The following is a 15686-nucleotide window of genomic DNA, read 5'->3' on the forward strand; positions in this document are numbered from 1 at the left end:
AGAGCAAATGTACAGATGGAGGGTAGAAATTAATTTCTAGCAAATTACATTTCATATGTAGATTGCCGTCACATTAATGGTCTGGTTAATGCCTCTGCAAACGGGGAATAAAAGGAAAGAGCCTGTGAGAGAGAGAGAGAGGGAAAAGGAAATGAGAGAGGGAGACAGAGGAAATGAAACGAGTGAGGCAGCAGACTGGAGAGACATCAGGCTATGGTGCAGTGATATGAACTCCTCGCAGACTTCTACTTTCTTCAGTGGGAAACTGGGAAAGTGACACTGCTTCTGCTTGGCACGGGACTTTTTTCCCCCGCTACCCATGCCATCCAGATTCAGCCTCTTAAATCACAGATGCAATGCATGCAGTGTGTAAGAGCTGGGATCTGCAGTGAGGTAATGGTGCCAGGCAAAGTGAGAGGAGAAAGGCGGAGGGGAGGCGCAGCGCAGGAAGTGGAGTGCGTGCTGACAAGAGCTACTGTAGCATGGGGAGCACTTTTACTCTGTCGGTATGTCTGCCGCTCCTTCTCTGTCTCACAGTCACACACAGACGTGTGGAGTTGAGAACGTTGTGCCACTTCACCTCGGTAGCATTCATGGCTCACCGTTCTGTGCTGGTCATGGAAAATTCCTTGGCCCTTTCCACCTATTTTGTATAATTGCTGAAAGCAACGAGCGCACGGAAACCATGGCTGTTAAATACTTAAAGTTGCTTGTTTAAGACACGGATTTGTAGTGTAAAGACTACTGTTGGGAGTATTGGTGATATTTATTTAACATGTAACATTTAACATTTGTTTTCTAAATTTCCAAAATATATGCATGGAAGCAGGGTATAATTTCTATGAAAACCACTTTTTTCACCTGTGGAACCTGCGCACTTTACTATTCAAACAGTCTCAGCTTGAAAATATGTGCAAAGGATGAGCAACTGTGTTGGTTGAGTAAGTAGTTGGCGATTTTGTACATAAAACCTTGAAATTAAAAGTTAAGTGTAACTCTCGAGACTCTCACAAAGCTTCAAGTTACTTGTTTAAAAGAGCCGTGCTTGTCGCAGTGAGGGCAAAAGACCAGGCTGTCGAGAAAACAATATGCATCTTGTTGATTGTGGGTCAGTGCTGGATGAACTCGACCATGGCACCATATTTTGTTCACAACAAAGCTTTTTGAATGTGGCCCAGCTCTAACTGAGGTGTCTAAAAGGTTTTTTAAAAGCAGCTAGTGCTCCTGGGTCCTGGGCATTCTAATGTTTAAAGCCATCTGGCATTCCAACCTGAGGAACAAAACAAGGTTTGTCCGAAATAAAAGTGTAATATTTAAAACTCCTGGCCATAACACATGGTTATTGTATATACTCAGTAATATATATATATATATATATATATATATATATATATATATATTAGGGGTGCAACGATACACAAAATTCACGGTTCGGTTCGATACTTTGGTGTCACGGTTCGATATTTTTTCGATACAAAAAAAAATGTTCATGCCTTTTTAATTTGTCATTTATTAAAATTATAAATATATATTTTAACTCAAAAGTAGTTTTTAAATTTAATGTTGCTGAAACAACAAAGTAATAAAAAAATAAATCTATCTGATTGAGAAATCACTCATCTTTGGAAAAGAGAGTTTATTACAGAGAAACGGCTCTTTCCAAAATAAAAACTATACTATACGCTTCTTCTGGGCTATATTCTCAGCAGCATATTAAACATATCAGGTCCCCATAAGGAGAATCATGTGCTAACGGCTGTCTAATGACTCGGGTAAAGTTTGTATCATGCGTGCTTGTTGTTTTTGTCTGCTTCCACTTGTCTTTGCACTAGGATGATGTCGGCGTAAATGTGCAGTCATATTCGTTGTGTTCCCACTAGTGCTGTCAGCGTTAATCTCGTTGAAATGACGTTAAAGCCACAACACGGCAAATCTCCGTTAACGAGCTACCGCGGATCGCCCCGTGCGTGGGGCTGGATGCGTCAACATGTTAACGAGCTAACTGTGCTAACACACTAGATCCCACCCATGTAATTGAGCATTGCGTGGCACATCCAACATACTGTTTTACTTTAGTTCATGACGCGCTTACCTTCAGGGTCATACGTCACATGAAAACCAAAATAGTTCCAAACGCCAGATCTGAATGAGGGTGGGGGAGGTTCAGTTTGCCATGTTGCAAGGAGAGCTTAACTTCTGTCTTGCTAGCTAGATCTATCTATCTATCTATCTATCTATCCATCTATCCATCCATCTATCTATCTATCATTTGATCCCCTTCTGAAGAAGTAGTTTTATTGTAACAGACAAACCTTCAGCTCTTTCTACTGTATAGTGACTGAGGTCTGGAGACTGGCTAGGCCGCTCTGTAAACTCAATGTGCTTCCTCTTTAGCCATTCTTTTTCTTTTTTTTTTGCCTTGGTGGGTATCGTTTTGGGTCATTGTAATGTTGGAAGACCCATCCATGACTCATCTTCAGTGTTCTGGCTGAGGGAAGGAGGTTCTCATCCGAGATTTTGCGGTACATGGCCCCGTTTATTGGCTCCTCAATGCAGTGAAGTTGTCCTGTAACCTTAGCAGAAAAATAGCTCAAAGCTCCTTGCTTACAGTGGGAATGGTCTTCTTTGGTTCATACTCTGCATTTCTTTTCCTCCAAACAAGTCAGGTTTGGTTGACACCAAAAAGCTCAATTTTGGTTGAACATGGTCTTTCTCATGTGCCTTCTGTCCTCATTAAAATGAAACTAGCATAAAATTAGAGACTGTTCAATTCTTTGTGAGCAAACTTACAAACTGAGCAGGGGGACGAAAGAGCTGATTGGAAATAAGGACAGTGGACTCAAACTGGGGACATAACAGCTTGCAGTGAAGGGAGATTAAGAATATATAAAAGGAAATTTTGAAAATTAACTTAACAGTGGGGTAAACGTGCATTCAGGATCTTGGCAGCCTTGTACAGTCTGCAGTCTTTCAAACATGAGCCTCACTTCATAGCAGCACATGATATTGCTAGTTGTGTTTTTTAGTTAAAGGGGCTATTGCTCGTTTGTTTAGAATGAGATGTATTCCCCTGAGTTCTTAATCTGAGTCTACCAAATGAGCCCCATTATTATACAGACGGATGGAAATGAGCTAATTATTTCCTCTTACTAATGGCCTCACAGTATGCCATGTTAAATGTGTGAGCAGAGGAGCATCAGAAAATCTTATAAAATACTAAACACAACACTGAATACCACATTCATATCATCTTAATATGGGTTATAATGACAAGAGCTTACTTTGAAGACTTTCGATTTATGTCCACTCATTAAATATCATAAAATACCAATGCAATTTGTAGCCAATAGTTTATCCACAACAGAACATTTCATAACAGTTTGAAGACATCTGGGCATCAAGGTATCAGTTTCTGAAGGTTTGGTGTTGGAATTCGGGCCGATTCTTGTCTGATATAGGTTTCCAGGTGCTGAAGAGTTCGTGTTGTAAAATGTTCTCTATAGGTGGAAGATCTGGACTGCAGGCAGGCCAATTCAGCTGCTGGACTCTTCTTCAATGGAGCCCCGCTGTGGTAATAGCTGCTTATGTGGTTTTGCATTGTCCTGCTGAAGTATTCAAGCCCTTCCCTGAAATAAACATTATCGGTCAGGGAGCGATAATGTTTTATAAATAAAGTCTTAATATACCTTTCACCTTTCATAGCTCCTTCCATAACATGCAAGCTGCCCATACCATACTGTGTTAACCGACAGTGGTTTCTGGAAGTATTCCTGGGCCCATTTAGTAATGTCAGTGACAATCATGCCGATGAGTGATGCAGTTTTGTCTGAGACACGAGCATCCAACAAAGGTCTTCAGCCTTGTCCCTTACGCACAGAGACATCTCGAGTTTCTCAGAATCTTTTGATGATGGTATGCACTGTAGATAATGAGAGTTGCAATTCAACATCGAGGAACATTGTTTTTGAAGTATTCCATCTTTTTACGCACTCTTTCACAGATTGGAGAGCCTCTACTCATTTTTTCGTCTGTGAGTCTCGGCCTCTCTAAGACATCAAATCAAATCAAAATTTATTTATATAGCACATATTAAAAACAACAAATCTGACCATAGTGCTTCACAGTCAGTAAAAGCATGAGACAATTAAAACAAAACAATGAAAACAGGACAGGAGACAGTAGGTGAGAACACAACAACCCAGAAAACAGCCAACTAGTTAGAATCAAAAGCCAAAGTAAAAAGATAGGTTTTAAGATGTGATTTAAAAGACTGGATAGACTCCAGTAATGGCACTATTTGGTGTAGCTACAGTTAAATACTTAAATAATAAGAAAATTCGTGCTCTGAGTTTTATAACATTGCTTGCAAGACGCCTTATACTTCTAAATTGGAAAAATAACCCCCCCAACTCATTCTGCTTTGTTAAGAGACACAATGCATCATTTACAGTTGGAGAAAATTAAATTTTCATTGAGAGATAATGTTAAACAGTTTTACCTAATTTGGCAACCCTTTAATAAGTAAAACTGGGAGGGATGGCCTCCTCCCATATCTGCTCCAAGATTATACACATTGGTCTGGGCAGGTGTATTGTTTTTTTTTTTTTTTTTTTTTTGGGGGGGGGGGGGGTTGTTTTGTGTTTTTTTTTTTTTCCTCTCCCCCTCCTTTGTATATACTTATTTAGGTATATAAATGTGTATGTATAGACATAGATATATGATTGTTTATATAATGGTAATTATATTTTATGTAAAAAGGAGGGGGAGAGGAAGGAGGGGAAGGGGGAAAAAAAGGAAAAAAAAAAAAAAAAAAAGACTGTATAGACTCGACGGTAGAAATATGAACAGGGAGGTTATTCCAGAGTCTAGGTGCTACGGTTGCAAAGGCCCGGTCACCTCTTGACTTCGGTCGAGACATAGGTTGTGCTAGGAGCATCTGATTGGATGATCTAAGTGTTCTATTGGGATTGTACAAGTGGAGGAGTTCGGAAAGATAGCTGTTTTTTTTAGATTTTTTAGAATTTTAAAAGTGAACAAAAGAATTTTAAAATCTATACGATATTTAACAGGGAGCCAATGTAAGTTGGCTAAAATTGGAGTGATATGTTCATAGATTCTAGTACCTGTTAAGAGACGTGCAGCTGCATTCTGAACTAACTGAAGCCGGTAAAGAGAAGCGTGTTGGAGACATCTCTTTTATAGCTCATCGTGTTACAGACCTGATATCAATAAACTTAATTGCCAGCTAGATGTTCTCCCAGCTAAATATTTATTTTAACATTCTTTCTTTTTCAGCCATTTGTTGCCCCTGTGCCAACTTTTTTGGGACCTGTATCAGGCATCAAATTTGATATGAGCTTATTTGGTGGATGAAGGTGTAAAATTTCCCGGTTTGAACATTCGTTATATTTTTATGTTCAGCAGTGAATAAAATATTTTCTCATGTGATTTGAAAATCTTTTCGTTTTCACTTGTTCAAAATTAAAGAATGTCCCAACTTTTTCAGATTCAGGTTGTAGTTTGCGCGTAACATATACATAAGTTCAAAAGCACAATAGAAAAAAAAATACACAATATAGATGTTAAGAGACATGTTAATTTCATTACTTTTACAACAATACTGTAGAATAAGCACTTAGCAGTACTTATTCTACTGTATTGTACCCAGAGTCATGGATGAGAATCAAAAGTTCTGCTTCTTTGTATATAAGGTGCTGTTTTTTGCACCATGCAACATGACTGAGCACAACAAGAGTGTTTAATCAAGTGGTGATCTTATTATTTTATCCAAAAATCACAATTTCTAACCATAATCAAGTAGTTTTCTTGCCTGAACTTACTCTGAAGGCAAGTGAAAATCTAAGTTATTGTGACCATCAACAAAAAAAGTTGCCTCTCAAGTAAATGATGAGAGAGATACCCTACTGCAATCACTTCCTATTCTCTGTTGCTACAGAAAATTGGAAGTACTATAATTCACATCCACAAAAATGAATGCATCAATGCAATTTGAAGACTATTTCAAAACCCTTCAGACTGTGTAACAACAGTTGTTTGTGTGTATTTGTATGAAATGGCTGAAAAATTTGTACTTTTTCTTCCTGTTTCAAGCATGCATAGAGGAACCTGTATGAGAAAGATCCTAATTTACAAGATATGTTGGATCACTTGGACGTCTCGCTGAGTTGTGTGTAAAGTGCATTCTCTTTTTTTCTTATGTAGGACAAATTTATGGCCCACAAACTTTCAATCGAGCCTACTTCACTTCTCGCGTACTCTTAAGTTAAATATGAAAACACATCTTCATAAACTTTTTTTTCCTCCTGAGCTTTCCATACTAAGCCACTCTGTCATCCAGTCCTATTAAGGTTTTTAGCAGTGCTTTTCCAAGACCACATGCTGTACAAGAACTAGAGTGGTGTGCAATTATCAGCCTCTCTAATGGTGTCCCCTCTCACGTATGGCCTCAAAAGGCTATTTTCTGTTCAGTGGTCTTCGAGGGGGAAAAAAAAGGAAAAGTGCAGCCCTACTTCAGTAGAGAGAAAAAGAGCTAGTACAAATAGAAATGGAGATAAAAACTACAGGAACTCACCGGCGGATTAGAAGGAAGCAATTTTCCACACTACTTTTAAAAGTTTTTATCAACAAAATAACAAACTCAACCAAGTCAGCTCTATTCCAAGAAAAATGCCAATCACATGAACAAAGAAATCAGGCCTTACCTAAACATATGGATAAAGAACGGATAATCAAGTAGAACAAACGGCAACATTTGTGATTGCCACTGTAAATATCAGTCAATACGGAATACCCCTGTCACTTTTTGAGAATGCTGGAAAAGATGCCGGAACCCATATGCAGCATATCCTTGAATAACACGATAAAAACTGCAAAGCAAGCCCCCCATTTTTTTTCCAAAGAAGCAACATGCTTATTTATTAGTTGCTGATGCAGTCTGTTGAGTCGACTGGTCTCTGGACAAGGAAGCTCCTGTGGTTTACATCAGAGGTTGCAGTAGTTGACACATTTACTGTATTTTAAAGTTGCATCAACAAAACTGACGTTAGTAAAAAAGCATCAGTCACTGTAATACAAAGCATAATAAGTCTGCTTTGACAAATGCCATAAAGGCAAAATTGCTGTGACTTGTTTGTGTTGCCTTTAATCCACATCAGTCAATAGAGTCACTGCTTCCCATTTAATGCTGTGGTTGCAATTGACACGGCCTTTTGTTTGCCATGTATGAGTGCATTGTTTTGATTATGTAGGACAAGTAAAGATAATAATCTTTAGAGACAATCGTCTCACTAAAGTATCTATTTAGTGTCTGTAACACAGTCTTTATTAGGGTTTTAGATATGCCCAGCTGTCAAAGAGTTGTGTGTTTCCTCTGTTTGTGAAGTCTTGTTTTATGTATGAGCTGCTGGGAAGGGTAGCAAGTATTTAAATGCAGCATCATCAACACTCCAATAGTGTAGAATTTAAAAACATCTTTTAATAGGTTTTATTAGTATATAATTCTTATTTTTGTGCAAGTTTCATGATGATGGTTGCATGAATCTTCTCGCGGCAGAATATAAGAAAGTGTTCACTTTTTTTTTTTATCAGCAAATGATGTAGTAGAATGAGCAAGGGGTCAGAAGATGACAACAAAAGGTTTTTGGTCTGATACCACTTGAGAGGTCTTAGGGTCACCAAAATCGATATGTTTCTTCCTTTTGGTAGCATGAATACAGACAACATTAGCTGGTCACAGTCAAACATCCAGGCTTGGAGACAGAGGTGATTGTAAATCATAGAAGGAGGTCAAAAATGCTGACTCAATCAATTAAAAAATAATACGCTTTTGTTTCCCCGGGTCATAATTTGAATTCAGAATTATAGAATAATTTTGGGCAGCAGCATTGTTACAGGATATTATGAAACCTTTAAATGACCAGATTATGCAACAATGTTATTATCTACTTTATCATGCAGCTATTCCAGCCCAGATGAACTTGTGTCAGTGATGTACCCTCTTGTCTCTTTGGAAACAGTATACTTATATATACTTATTTTATATATTTGTTAATAACAATGTTAACAGTGTGAAAAACAAATATATAACTGCCAAATCTTTAACGCCATATTAACACTGTCTGAAGTGGACAGGGCTGTGCTCCCTATCAGGTCCAGCCAAATGCTGCAAAACTAGCAACAGCAATTAACAGTGCGAATGAATAATTATGCAAAGCTTACTGCAAAAACAACCCAAGTTTCTCAAGGCGAAGAAATGGGATATTCTAAAGCAGCCGGTGAGTCACCTTTCCTCATTTTGACCCAGTAGAGCATGTTTTCAGTTCCTGAAGATAAAACTGAAGGCAGTGAGACCCACAAAGAAGCAGCAAGTGAAGGTGGCTGCAGTAAAGGCCCGGCAGAGCATCTCAGGGGAGGAAACACAACATCTAGTGATGTGCATGGATTCATTTTAGACTTCAGGCAGTATAAATATACCCCAATATAAAACAAAACTTCTATCTAACATTATCTTAATTTGTCCAATAGGTTTCGCGCTTCTGAAAATGGGGGAGCATGTATGAAATGGATCTTATTCCATAACAATAACGCAGAGTTTTTGTCAAAGGTTAAAGTGAGCTCTTCAGTCGTTATTAAAATAAAATACAGTAATAACAACAAACTTTAGAGTTGCTTGGCAGTAGTCAGTGGTGCCAGCAACTATTGTCTACATTATTTCAAACTGACACACAAAAGTCAGTCTTGCCTCACATTGCATTGCTCTATTTAGGTGCTATTAAGGATGGAGTAGAGTGCTGATTTAATGCTGTAGACAAAAACAAAACAGCAGATGGTTTGCCTTTTTGTTGTGGATATCAAGAGATGTTTTTAGGAATAAAATTAGTATTCTTGCTGGACAGTGCTGCCCGGCTTCACACCAGAGACAACAAAAGGTGAGAGAAAACAAATCACCAAACATCTGTTAGTAGTTTAGATTATTTTGAGGGTGCGTGTGTTCGTGTGCGCGCGCTCATGGGGCATACTTTTTCGAAGACACCGTCGATTCTTCTGAAGACTTAATTGTGCACTGGGATTTGTTCACACCCATAGCTGACCCCTGAGTCACCTCCCCTTGTGGCAGCTCGCTCTGATTCTTTCTGAAGTATTTATCCCTCTCCTCCCACTTCTGCTCCTTTAGCCCTCAAGCGCCTTCCCCCTCATCCCCCGTTCGCAGTCACCTGAAAATACTTTACTCGCTTCACTGTTACTCATTTCAACCTTCAGGCTCTTTTTGCGCAAAGCCAGTTGTAGTGGGCTTCAACTGACTGAACCTAATGGAGACTCTGCTCTTCTTACACCTTTGGACTTTCCTCAACTGATAAGGTCAAGACCTCCAGCAGTCAGTATCTCTGGCTCTTGCAGTTTTTGTTTACACTCAGAGCTTTGGGTCTATTCTACTCTGTTGGATTGAGTTTTGTTATTGTTGTTGTTTTTTTTTTCTTTTCTTATTTTTGCTGTCCCTGCAATGCAGCGCGCCTGTACTTACTGTATATGTGTGTGTCAGTGTCTATACTCGCATGGCCATGTCAAGCCTCGGCTCACTGATGTTTCCCTGAGCTTTCTCCTCAACCATAGGAGCACACAGCTCCTCCATCCAACTGTCTGCATCTACTTCAAAGGCAGACATGACTAAGACAGCTCAGCTCAAACAGCAGAGAAGCCTGGATAGTAGCCTGCCTGTGGGTTCTGTTCAAAGACCCTGACCTGATTGTGTGTTGCGCGTATGAGTGCCTCTGTGTATGAGAAAGAGGAGGAGTGTGAGTGGGAGAGCCGACATGATGTGTGACAGGCCCACATGAAAGATGTGAAAGAAAAAAAAAACCCCACAGCCTCGCATCGCACATACATTCAGACGTGCATAGAGTTACATGCAGAGGGCCACGAATGGGTGACACAGTGCAGACAAGAGGAAGAAAAGAGGAAAGTGGACCCAAGGGACACGGCTGACAGCCCGATACTGCCTGAACACCCAAGCTTGTGTTTGACACATAAGATGCATTCAATCTGATTCATTCATAGCAGATGGCTATAATCCCTGTTGCTGTAATTCTACAGCTATCCTGGCTAACCACAGGTGTTGACTTGAATTTGTGTCAAAAAAATGTGGCGTGGGATCAGGTTAGAAAGTCTCTATTTACTGAACCATTCATCTAGGACAAAATCAACAACCTTCGAGAGGAACTGTGTTATGTACGTGAGCTCTCTTCAGTCATTATGTTGGGTTTGCTTTTTGGTCATAAAATATGCTCAGAATAAAAGATGATTTAATGGAGTTCAGTACATCGTTGTGGCTAAGAAAAACTTGGCGCATATGTTTTAATTGTAATGCATTTATTGGCTTCTTAAAAAAGAAAAACTAATACAGCTGCAACACTGATTCAAGTGAGGGCATATTTTGTTAAGTTGGACAGGTACTTAAGATTTCAGACTGCTTACCTTGAAGAAAGGGGGGAGACGGGTGGTACACACTTAATAAATCTCTCCTGCATAACATGGAAATTTTTATGCTATTTCATGAGTTAGAATGGCAATTTCTGTTGAACTTTGTTGCTTTTAAGTCAGACTTGAAATAAAGTTACCAATACATCGGAAGAACTGTGAAAATTTGAAGTATAATTATTATCTGCTAATCCTTTGTGATTGATCTGATCTGTGACTGATCTGTATTGCATATTGAGCAGAATGCATCTCTGGATGAAGCGTGGATGCAGCTTGTGAGGTTGAAAAATGCAGAAATGCCTTAAACCTGCATTCTACCTGAAGGCCACCAGATGGCGATAGCTGTGGTTGTAAAATGACTTCCAGTCCCATAGATGTCTATGGATAAATGGCTTTCTGAATTGACCTCTGCAAACACTTTCATGCTGAGGTCATGGGCTCAGTCAGTCATTTTGGATCATACTGAATAAAAAAAAAATTCAATCTGAGTGGTACGGGATGTATGAAACCACAAACTCATTTATAACGAGCTGCAATCACAAGGCATTGGCCAATATGCAACAAGATGCCAATGGAAGAAAACAGTGGTTGATGTCACACTGACCATGTTCATAATTTATATCGTCTAATAGGTTAGGAGACACTGATATCTCTTCCAGCTAAGTTAAGGAATTGCTGCACGGCAGGCAGTTTAAAAACAGAATGAATCAATTAATACATTTTAGATTATGGAGTACTAAAATATGCTCTTCTCATTGTGATTTTGTAATTAATGTTGTAACTTTTATGGGGCAAAACCAGAGCTAGATAGAGATGAAAAAAATCCCTTGGGATTTATCTAAATCAGATGTGAGGAACTCCAGGCCTCAAGGACCAGTGTCCTGCAGGTTCCTGGGTCAACACACCTGAATCAAATGATTAGTTCATTACCAGTCCTCTGGAGAACTTCAAGGCTTGTTAAAGAGGTTATTTAGTCAGTTAAATAAGCTGAGTTGGATCAAGGACACATCTAAAAGCTGCAGGACACCGGCCCAATGAGGCCTGGAGTTCCCCCTCCCCTGATCTAAGAATTGCACTGACAGTGGACATTAAAAAAACTCAATGTGGTTATTATTTATTTTATTTCCTTTATCGAGCATGCGGAGTAGTGACCAGTGCTGTATTACATTTCTGCAGAGCAGTGTGTCCACAGTAAACACTGCAGAAACACACAAGCTGTGTCTTCCCTAAGCAGTGCACACACAGAGCTCTCCAACATCAAAAATCAACGTCCACGCAGTTAGCTTACCTTTACAGGACACTCTCTCTCATATCACATGCGCTCCCAAAACATCTTCAAACGTCTGTCAAAATACGGCTACTAATGTGACTCGGGCAGATCCCAAACATTTCAGAATAACACTCTGCTCTCACAAAGGTGCTGTCTTCTGTCAGACTATAATATAGGAATTCGCAGACGCGTTCGCAAAAGTAATGATGTTGACAGCATGCTGTGTGTCATATTCTTTCCTTTGGCTTTGATACATAGTTGCGCCGTCACACAGCATGCAGAAAAAGTAGGATGGATGCAACTGACGCAGCACCAACTTCATTATCACAGGGATGAGAAGGAAAGAAAAAAGAAAAGTGGTGCGGGTTTAAGCGGGCCGCGGGACGCCATTATTTTCTTATTACTGAGCAAGTATCTCCATGCCGTCACTGGAAGCAAAGCCAGGCTGCAGGACATGAAAAATTAACTCATTGTACAGTAATATTCCTTATCCTACCTATCAGATTTAAATGCTCATTAACTGAAAGTGCCGGAATGCCAATCCGGATCGTTCTGGCCCACTTTAACCCATGGTTATTGCTAGTTTCTATACCACGTTCCACGGCTCTGCATTAACTATGGCTAAACTTGTGTCTCTTTGCCCTCTGGTTTTCCACAAAGGCCAGTGTCAGTGTGAGACACAACCACACATTCATTCGCATAGTGATTCTCCCTAAAGCTTAGAAAAGTAGTGTCCAGAGTCACCACTTCCACTTCTTCCCAACTGCTTTTTTTAAGCATTTGCCTCAAGAAAGAGTGTAGTGTAATGCTGGAAGGAGCATATATACTGTATACAGCATAAGCGCCACTTGTCTTGACATGTTGTCCTACTGACACCCAAACAAGCCATTAAAAAAGGCGGAAGAGTCATCCTAATCAAAATGGCATTTTCAGCTACAATGCCCCCTTTGGTTTGGCTCCTCCATAATAATTAACATTACGCTCAAGCCCCAGCAGATGAGGACCTTGTAATGAAGGTAGTGAAGTAATGATATCCCATTATGACATGCAGATCCCTTGCTGAATGCACTGCCAGAGCTGCAGTCTCTGGCGAAGTCAGTTACCCCTTCAGAATACAGTAGCAGTGGAGTCCTTCAGCCTCATATAGCTTAATTTAAGAATGTCAATATTACCAAGGGCATCAGCAAACACCACTGGTAATTGACGCAGTAATCATATCACATTCAGGGCTAGGTAATGTTCATTGCCATGCTATTGAAATTGATTTTTGATGCACAGGGAAGACAATATAAAGTAGATTACAAACAAGGTAAAAAAAAAAAACCATGATAGATGACTATTATGGGAGGTTGCAGTGGGTCACTAGACCACTGGCCTATTTGTTTATTTGATGTTCCTCATTAGATGCTAAATGGAGAGTAGAGGAGAAGAGTTGTGAGCAAAAAAAAAGGCAAAGACAGGCAAAATGTGCCATGGCGTGAGTGCAAAATCTTTGAACACCTGGGCAAAACAGGTGTGTGCTCTGATATACACGGTTTGGGTCATACCAAGGTTGCAAGGAGGGGGGACCTTACAGGGATTAGAGGAAAAAAATGGCAAGGACCTGGGGTGTCTCTTAAGAGTAAGCATTTCAAATTGCATAAAAGTGCATAAAATCATTATGCACTTCACAGTCATCAAGGACGTATGACCATATACTGTATCAACAAGCTGTGATTATTATAGCCATTTCATGATAATGCAGAAAGAATGTAAAGGAGCTAATATAATTTTATGATTTATCTCCTTTATTCTACGGTGCAGGCAGGGAGCAGAAGAATGGCACGTGTTATTGCGTGATGCTATTTATTGCCGGGTCAAGACGCTGAACTTAGATTAGCTTCCTTTCAGGCTTTTTAATGAGTAAAGGTAATTGGCCATGTCTGCTGAAGCACTTATATGTGAGAGTCATAAATGTGGCGCTGAGGAGAGAATTAAAAAGTCCTCTTGTCTTCCGCATTATACAGAATAGAGATGTAAACAGGCCACTCGGTGGAATTGCAGTTGAACCTTTGGAGCCTGGTCATTAATTTTGGCTCTTAGCTAGAAATGGATCGAGTTTATAGGTACAGTCTCAAATTTCCAAGGAGGGAGGAAAAATGACAATAGCATGAGTATGGAAAGTAGAAGTGCCTGCTCCATGTTAATTCCCCCCCTTTTGTGCTGTACATCATTTCCAGATTGGTGCACAAGCAAACAAATCACAACATTTTCATCTGTGGGAGTTTTGACCGTGCCCAAGCTCCCTGCTCTGCTTATCCTTTCATACCATGCATTCAGGGCTTTCACCATGCACATGCCGCTGCTGATAGGGTTCTGTTGAGCTTTATGTCCTGTGTCTTATCAGGTCAGAGGATTCCGCCGAGGCTCGGTGGTATTGTTGATGTTGACCTCCCCAAAAGTCACACAGAAAGGAGTTAAATTAAGCGGTGGCAAGCGGAAAGCTCCAAGGAGAGCCCAATTGCAATTCAAAGGCAAATTAGCAAATCAAACACTTTGTCGTTGCCAAAGGAAATTGATGTTAAAAAATGAGTGACTAGTGTTTAATATTGAAAACTTACCTTAATCAACGCGTCATCGGGTTAAAAAAAAACACAAAACATAGCACTTGAGTGGAGGTGACATTATGAGCTCGGAGGCTCTTTGAATGCATCGTCATCTACATAAAGGCAGATATGAAGGTTATCATTGTCATTTCCAATCTGTGGAGCGACTAGTCAGGATAAATTAAATTATAACACTATCAATGACAACTGCCCTTGTACTAAGTCAGTCCTTTTATTCATGTGTGCTTAAGTTTTCTGCAGTCATCAAGTGGTTAGGTCTCGCAAAGTTGAAAGTAATGTGAATAATGAATGAGATGGCTTGTGAGGTCTCAGACACAGGTAGATGCTGAGCTATTGAGACAGGATAGTGCCGAACGCATCAGTAAGTATATTACTATCTTTCAATCATATGCGTCTGCCATTCAGCATACATGTATGTGTAGTCTCGATTCAAGAATGGAGGACAACAAGCTAGTGCTTACATTTGTAATATTTAGTAGAGATACAGTCTCATCGTTTTTACCTTTCTGTAAATGGACAGGTACTTTGAATTGAGCTGTCAAACCACTTTCGACTACAGGTCTCATTCAGGCACACATACATTCATACAATACTCATCACTGTGTGGTTTGCGGGATGTAGCAAGCTGGCTCAGAAGGCGCTACAGAGGGTCACTAAGTAGGCCCGGGAAATCATTGTGATCCCACTATCTGCTATCAGTGACATCTTCAAAGTCCACTGCCTAAACAGCGTGCCTACATGGCAACCAACATCATCCATCCTGCACACCACCTCTTCAAACTCTTGCCATTCAGAATGAGATACAGAGCAACTTCAGCAGAACAGCTTTTTTATTGTGTGTCTGTGTGTATATGTATTTATATGGTGTTTAAACTGCATATATACAAATCTATCTATGCATCTATCTACCAACCGATCTTGTTGTGATGCTGTGACAGCGGCACGTTGACAATAAAGTCTCACGTCTCATGTCTACCACCTGAGCCGCTTTGAATTCATTCGCAATTGATAACATTATTGCTGATATTTATCCTGGATCAAAGTCTGACCAACTGGCGAGATCTGGCGAGATCTGAGGATTACCATCCTCAGATCTTGCATTTTGATGTACATGTTAGGCATGTCATCCCACCTTCCTGTCTGCTATCATGTTAGGGGGGGATGATTATGATTTTTAAAAAATCTGCGACAGAAGCTCAAGTTCACCTTTGGATCCCAATCAGAAAGGACAGGCGGCATGGTGAGAGTGCTAAAGCGGCAGAGATAAATGAGCTCATATCCATGCAAGTGACCTGTGATTACATATAAAAATCCTT

Source organism: Simochromis diagramma, unplaced genomic scaffold, assembly GCF_900408965.1.
Source record: "Simochromis diagramma unplaced genomic scaffold, fSimDia1.1 OVJJ01000656.1, whole genome shotgun sequence".
Classification (NCBI taxonomy): domain Eukaryota; kingdom Metazoa; phylum Chordata; class Actinopteri; order Cichliformes; family Cichlidae; genus Simochromis; species Simochromis diagramma.